Source organism: Hippichthys cyanospilos, chromosome 14, assembly GCF_059441005.1.
Source record: "Hippichthys cyanospilos isolate Australia breed blue-spotted pipefish chromosome 14, RoL_Hcya_1.0, whole genome shotgun sequence".
In the NCBI taxonomy this organism is placed as follows: domain Eukaryota; kingdom Metazoa; phylum Chordata; class Actinopteri; order Syngnathiformes; family Syngnathidae; genus Hippichthys; species Hippichthys cyanospilos.
Genome location: NC_142382.1, coordinates 14,575,677 through 14,584,383, shown reverse-complemented (window position 1 = coordinate 14,584,383; position 8,707 = coordinate 14,575,677).

Here is an 8,707-nt window from a genome sequence, read left to right as displayed (position 1 = left end):
GCATCTCCCATGTTCTTTGCAAAGTATAGAAATATATATCTTATCTATCTATCTATCTATCTATCTATCTATCTATCTATCTATCTATCTATCTCTCTCTCTCTCTCTCTCTCTCTCTCTCTCTTTATATATATATATATATATATATATATATATATATATATATATATATATATATATATACATAAACACACACACACTGTTTGAGCAGACAGGGAGTGCTGCCCTTTGTTATCCCTCTCTGCTGGAGCAAACTGTCCTGTGATTTATTCATTTACACTGCTGGCAACAATTGCATTATTTCAGCAATGACAAAAAGGCACAAAGGTGCTATGAAAATCCTCCCGGATGTTTATGAGTCACTTAAGAGCCCAATAACTTTCCCCTTCTTCCTAAAGCACCCACGGAGGATCACATGCTGAGGAGGGCTGCAGGGCGAGGCAAACCAGGAGAAGGACACAGATCCATGGAGAAACGTTGATTATGAGTGGGATAAAAGGAGTCTGTGCCTTCTCTTCTTAGGTTGAATAGGCTCAATCAGCAGGCTGCCCCATACATTGGCTAGGTCTTGCTGATAGAACTTCATAAATTACCCCACAATTACCCCAGGGGAAGACAGAGGGTGGAAAGACTGGCCCAGGGGCGAGATTGAGAAAGGAGCAGAGAGAGTAGAACCATTTTCCGTGCCGACCCTCATCACGAGGTGTAGAGCCCAGCTCCAGAGGTTCGCCTTCAATGGCTCCTAATCAAAACTCGGTTCTCATCATTCACCGTTCACTGTGAAGAGCCGACCATCTCTGTCTGTTCGTGAACGTCCCGTCACAAAAAATCAGAGAGCCACCTACAGAGTATTTTACAGTAAGGACATTTTTTTGTGTGTGTGATTGTCCTAGCAACAGTACCACTCTCTTTACTCATTTCTGAAGAAATTGGCTTTGGCTCAAATAACAATGGATGGTGCGATTTGACACCCATGTACCTTGACCTTGAAGTTGACTTTTTATTTCTTTGGAGGTTGTTCTGGGTTCTTTGTACCATTGCTCCTATCCATCTTCATATTGTCAGCAACATTTCATCTGTGGCCAAACCAGAGGGTTGGATACATTTCCTCTTAACTTGAGTCTTTAGTTTTTGAGCAATATGTGCAACAGTGATCAAAGGAACAACAAAATGCTTGTAGAAGATCCCATAGACTTTTGCAGTAATGTGCTTATCTATATATATGTATACACACACACACACAATTATTGAAGAAGGGTTTTGTTTTTCATAAAAATAAGTGACTCTGAGTATAAATGTTTAGAGGCTGAAGTGCTTGCTTTCAATCAAATCAAATCAAATCAAGAATTTAAGCAAAGAAAGACAGAGGCAAAGAAAATGTTCCGATAAATATATTGACAAATCCTGTGGCTGCAGCTTTCCATCTGATATGCTTCACAGTCATACATTCTCCTTCATTATAAAACATACTACATTTGTTTTCTTATTAATATGTAGAGGTTTAATTATATAAAACATCAAGAGCGCTGAGCTGCCAGTACAAATGTTTGCAAGGATAAAGTTTTACCAAATACATAGTGTCACTATTCATTATCATTGTTTTCAAATCTTGATCAATACAAAACAAATAGACCAATAGACACAGACGCATTGCGTGTCTTTGGCAGCGTGCATGTCACACTTTTGAACAGTTGGCCACTCACTCAGGCATGTGGGCGGCATTGTGTCGGCAGTCTGCAAACTTCTGCCACTTTTTGCCCCCACCCGCCTGTGTGTCCTCCGTGCCCCCGTGTCTCTGTTTTATCTAGGCTAATAGAAGCGGGGCCATGCTCACCCAGTAATCTTCATCCCTGAAGCCCAGGCACGACTGTTGCCTTCATCAGCATCATTGTTTCGGTCTGTTACCTCTGCTTGTGCCCCCTCACCATGGCAACAAACAAACAGAAGAAACGCAGTGCCCCCCCCTTGTCTCTGTCCCATCTGTGGACAGGCCTGCCATGTGTCTATTCAGAAGGGTGCCGGCGGCAACGCAACTGTATGTGGAAAGTACATGATGCTGTCCTTTTGTGTGTTTTTTAGTCCTCAGCTACTTACCGCTGACCCTGGGGTCAACACACACAATAACCTGAATGTTGGTGGCCAGTGGCTATCCTCATTGGCTCTTGATTGACGAGCTGATCAATGGCCCAACCGCGCGTGTGGCTTAGTGTGTGTGCTCACGTACAGCTTCGGCCCAGCCTGCATAGCCCACCAAATCAAGTGTGTCGGTTTTCTCCGAGTATTCTCCTTTAGGAAGGCATCAGGCCACTTAGTGACCCAAAATTTATTGACTTTGGTTTTATATATATATATATATATATATATATATATATCCTAGACATATGACTTGCCCTATTAGAGCCATCTATTAGACTTTGTTGCCCTATAGATTTTTATCCTCATCACAGCATTTCTATTTTAGATAAAGTATTAAATGTATCTTGAAGTAATGACTTAGAACTTTCAGATTTTGTTGATTATGACAGAACCTTATGGACAAAAGAGGGAGTGTTTTGAGTAAGAAGAGACTACATCTCCTTTGAGGACAAGCCCATAGTGTCATGAAAGGCTCAGCTCCGGGCACCTGCATTCGGACTGAATTACATTTCTGCTTCCATTAGCTGTGAGACAGATGAATAGCAATGAGGTAATTGTATATCAACAATATCACACTTTTTAATTTGTTCTGTACTTGGTCGTGACAGTGTAGAACTGTGAACTATCAAACTGATTGCTTGTCATTGCTAGATATCTAACATTAACAGCCCATGAAATGTGCCGTACAGCAGTCACAATGGCTGTGTCCAAATTCACAGGCTGGATCCTCCAAAGGCTGTATTTTTCAGATGCATCTTTTCTGATCCGACTAGACTGCACGTGGAGTCCAAATTCACACGGTCTTTGAACGCAGCGTTCAAATCAGGCATCTTCTGCTTTCGTTTAGGGCCTATCACCATGGAAACATTTGGGGGCAAACGTCCGTAACACCCAAATTGCTCCGCTTTTTTACTCTCCTGGCAGTTACACTCACTATGGTCATTACTCTTATGTTCTACATGATGTAAAATAAATAATTAAACAAATATATGAATAAATAGCTCCACTTTCCCTCTCGTTCTGTGTTTCCACTTCCGGTGGTGCAGTTGAAGTCCATGGAGAAATCACATGTAGAAGCCAGCACCGTGTTGGACAATTACTTCATGTCTTCACCCAATGTTTGGATGCTCTCTCATATTTTTTTGAGGGGGGACTCTGACTGTCTATATAACTTACTTTTTAATGAAGAGGGAAGAGCTAAATTCTCCCATCCAAGTGTTGTCTTTAACACACTAACATTAGTAAAGTAAATTGTGGCTAGTTCTAGCACTCATTTGTGATCATTTAGATGTTAATGGGGACCTTACATTGATTGTTACCAATTTACAATGTAGCTTCAGCATGACTCGCAAAAGTAATTTTTCAGAATTACCGGTAACTCGTGTTTAATGATGGTTTAATTGTAGAAAATCGAGAAAAACCTTTTACACTTTCAAATATAATGGCTTTACTGTCCCTGCTTAGTGTACAATAACAGTCATAAGTTTGAGCTAGAACACTTTCAGATGTAAATGGCCATAAACAATAAGAGGACAAGAAATTCAAACTATTGACTCTTGATAATGCATAACTGTGAGTCAAATGTCATTTAAGGTCATAAAGCATCATCCACCCCATAAAGCTCACGGAGAAAGTACAAAGATGTCTGTACACAAAGTTGCCTGCACGAAACGCCTATTTTCAAAAATCTTAATTTATGCAACATTCTGTTTCAATTATTTTTTTTTGTTTTTACCGAATAATGCCATTAATATTGTTTTCATTATGTCAATAATTTAGGATAAAATAAAGTTTAATGCCATTTGTACAGGTTAAACACCAACTTTAAAACAAGTAGTTTGGAATTCATACACATGTCCCTGATTCAAGTACGTAACTGTCAACAAGTACACAAGGTCATTGAAAGGCACAGTGCACAGATACAACTAATACTAAATAAAACTAAAAAAACGATTAGTAAAACAAAGCTGCACAAAATAAACAAAACAATGGGCATCAAGCTACATTTCGGGAGCGTCAGATGGGTGATTATTGCCATGCATTAAACCCTAAATTGCATATAGGTGGTTATGAATGCTGATCAAACCAATGAGAAGGGTAAAAATGATTACCAAATAGTAATCTAACCTTAACTATGCATAATCAATGGATTTAGATAGATAGATAGATAGATAGATAGATACTTTATTCATCCCCGTAGGGAAATTCACATTTCCAGCAGTATCCTCAAGTCGAGATATAAAATATGAGAAATAAAATACACAAGATACACATAAGTCCAGTACAGAAGTATACTTAAGGTGCTTGTTAACAGTGTAAACAGAATAGTGTGAATCGTTGGAGTCTAGTGCAAGTATAATTAAGGTGCTTGTATAAAGTGAATAGTGCAGTGCAGAGTATGAGGTTTAGAGTTTAATGTGAGCTTTTACTGCCCCGGGTGGAGTTGAAGAGCCTCATGGCATGGGGGAGGAAAGATCTCCTCAGCCTGTCCGTGGAGCAGGACAGTGACAGCAATCTGTCACTGAAGCAGCTCCTCTGTCTGTGGATGATGCTGTGTAGTGGATGTGTTGGATTGTCCATGATTGATAGCAGTTTGTTTAGCGCTCGTCGCTCAGCCACAGTTGTCAGACTGTCCAGCTCTGTGCCCACAACCGAGCCCGCCTTCCTCACCAGTTACCAGTTACAGCATTTCTTGATAATTATGTCATCAGGCGAAACAATTCAGATAAAAGCAAGAAATATTTCATATACAGTAAATGATGATGACAGTTGAAATGTAATCAAAGCTTGCTTGCAAGAAGACAGCTCAAATACACTTGATGATCTTAGAAGTGCCTCCCTTCTTCTTTGGTGAGTTCATTCAGTGTATAAAACCATATTTAAAAAAAAAAAAAGATGAATACCTGTGCAGTAAGATAAGCATGAGCTGTGTTATAATACACAATGGTGACGCTCACATCAAGAGATGCATTTCACACTACTACATTTTTTTTTCTTTTTAGACTACGTTTTGAGTCCCCCTTTAGCTAACCGTAATACAAAAAGCGCACATGAATTAGGATATTGATCAATTCATAATTCTCTGTCATTGTCATGGAAACTGATTATTTTTTTTGTCAAGCAAGCATTTTAGCACAGCTCTGGTATTTGACATCATTGTATTAGACTCTGTGGAGAATTTGATATAGCAGCCTGGCAGTGTAGCGTCAAAATGATGCATGAAGAAGTCCTTGACAGGTCAGCTAGAGTCAAAGCTCAGTCTGTTCCACAGATGCTACACTGGGCAAAAAGCATACTGATGTGTCACCTTCTTGGGCCATTTTGCTTTTTCTTGCACCTTTGTCATTTATATTCTTTGCTTGACTTGTTTCTGTTGGTACTTCAATCTCTACACAAGAGACCCCGCCCTGCTGAATGCAGCATTAAATATCAATACCTGTTTATGACGGCCTGTAAATACTTGATACAGACAAGCAATGAAAAAAAGATTCAAAGCTCAGCATTTCTTGTGTGTATGAAATTGGTGTGCAGATGGGGAGTGCAAACTGAAAACCAGCAGAGATTGAATGGAATAAGAAACAGGACACAACAGGTCTTGGCATTGTGGTCAGAAATGTTTTACGTCGCATGATTAATGCATCACATCATATTTAGCTATTTTCAGCAGACAAAAGTTAATATTTTGTCTATAAGTAAATTGATATAACTATTTTAATGTACAATAAGAGCAGCAGCTGATGATGTTTTTATCTGATTAAAGTGTCACTTATGTTGATAAATAATTGATGAATCCTCCATCCATCCAGTTTTCAGAGCTATTTTTCCTCACTAGGGTTGCTGGTTTATTGGTGCCTATCCTGGCCATCTTCGGCAATTGGTGGTTGTCAGCCAATCGCAGGCCACACAGACACAAACAACCATTCACAGTCACAATCACACACAAGGGCAATTTGGTATGTCCAGTACACCTTATTTTCATGTTTCTGGAATTTGGTAAGTGCGCCTGGAGAAGACCAACATAAGCATGGAGAGAACATGCAAATTACACACAGGAAGGTTAGGGTGAGCTGGAATTGACGTGCTAACCCGTCTTCCGCCTATTGATGAATCAATTTGAAACAATTAAATTCCATCTGTTAATTGAAAAAAATGGGTGTTTTGTATTTAAAAGGTAAAAAGCATAAAGCATAATCTTTGAAATATTGTACATATTTTTGTAATTCGCATCAGTCTGTATTAAAAAAGGACATTTTTCCTTAATTAAAAGTGCTAAAAATGCACAAACATACATTAGTTATGTTGCAGTTATTGGTTTGGTCTACAGCGAATATAAAAAAAAAAGGAAAAAAAGGTGATCATTGTTTTCCAAATTAATAGCAGATGTTTGTCTTTTTCTTTTGTAACACAATGATAATCCGTAGGATTTAAAAGACCACTAAAGTAATCTAATCAATATTTACTTATTAGAAGCTGAAAATCTGAAGATTTGAACAATTATAGTTCTATAAATGATTATTCAATATTCAAAAATAATGATCAATTAATTCCGTAATCAATTACCGGTAGTTTCTTAGTGATTGATTTTTCTAAAAAAAAAAATACCTATAGAAACGCAGTTTCCCACTTAAGTCTCAGCTAACCTGTTTTCTGGGTTTGGTCATGTGACATTTGCATGCCGAGTCGTGATTAGTTAGCTCAGCCCTTTGTATCTGGGATGTCATTTTCAGCCAAGCAAGTGGGAGAATGTGTTTTAAATGTATAACTTGCACTTGAAAATATACTGGTTATCAAATTAAATACAGTACAGACAAAATATGTACTTTCTACTGCTGAAAATGGCAATATAGGTTTAGCATCCCTCTAAGAAATGGCACCTTTTAACACTTCCACTTTTTTCCGTTAACCAAGCGACCTATTATGATGGTTAAATCCCTAAAGGGATCTAAGGTTCGTAGAGTCATGAAGTGCTTTGACTGTACACAGTACTCACACAAAAGGTCCCATAAAAGGACAACTCTAGTGACTTTGCGGTAGTATATTTTAGGTGCTGTAGGTAGGAGGGGATTTGTCCCAGCTCCGGCCTTTAAAAGATTAACCCCGAGCCCACAAAGGCACAGGGGGCTACGGGGCCGGGCAGGGGCATGAGTGGGCCGCTCACTGGTTAAACATTGGCTATCTTGACTCTCCTGTCATTGTCTTGTTTTGAGCACTACACGGGTCCCCATTAGTGGTGCAGACACATATCTTGGCAGCCGGAGTGAGCCGATACAAAGGCCGTCGTGCCCGAAAGGCATCAATGGAGATCTATGGGTCTAGGGTGGGCTTCTCGCCACGTGAGGCCTGTGGTCATAAAGCCCCAAGCAGGACAGATTGCATAGCCAAGCCCCCACCCTAGTTCTCTTCTTTCTATGTTTCTGTGCTGTGACAGTGATAAACGGCACACAGAGCCTTCCAGAACAACAAACAGACACAGCCTCATTTCCCCAATGTGGGTGAGTACAGGCAGAAAGGAGGTGCCATCCCATTAGAGGCTTGGCTCAATGCTGCTGAGGTTGAGGATAAGTGTGTGTATGGGGGTGGGGGGTGGGGGGGGGGGCATGAACAATAGATCATCAACCAACAGGAGGACGACTGTGGTGTTTTGCTTTCTCCCGAAATGTGTCATAAAAGCTCTCCTTAATTGGTGTTCCATAAAATTAGCATCTCCAAACTGATTAGATTTCCTCCCTTCTCAGCCACAATTGTGTCTCTCCCAGTGACCCCATCCCAGCCATTCACTTTCCTTTCCTTTCACAACTTTATTGTGTATCGCTGAAAGAGGAAACTCATGTAAGATTGTGCCCTTTGCCCCCTGCGTCCCCACCTCCCATTTAAGTTAGCCAAGTACAACCTCCTCTTGAGACAATTGCCTTCTGCTCTTCTACTGCATGCAAGCGGAACTCATGGCAGTCTTTTGGCTTTAATACCAATAAGCAACCGTGCTTCATTCTACAAAGTGTGTTTTAGAAGATTTAATTTAAGAGCTGTACTATCAATTCTGCTCTTTAATAGATGCTCTGACTTGGTTAATACCCTCCAAGTGTTGAAGCCTTTTTTCAATGTTAAGTTTGCAGTCGTGGGGAACAGCATCATCCTGTGATCTCAGCCACTCGTGTAGCAAAATAATTAGACGTGTTCCGAAAAGCCAAAGAGAGAAAATTCTTGGCCGTAAACGGTAACATTGAAAAAAATACTAATCTTTTTTTCACACATTGCCTCATAGCAATCCAATGAGCTTCAGGTGCTGTAACGGTACAAGCAGTATCATGTACAGATCTGTTTGATGGAAATGTAGTAAAACTTCTAACATACAATGGCTCTGACTGAGTATTATTCTTGTTCAGTGTTCAATGACTAACATGGACGAAATTTAATGTGCTCAATTTTTTTGTGGTAAATGTTATAATGTGTAAATATAACAAAGAAAGGTTTATCCTTCATTTATTTGTATTTCTTTGGTTGGCAGTCTCTTAGCATCCTTAATAAGTGATTGAATATTATTTTCAATGGTGGCATGTTAATGGTAATAAAA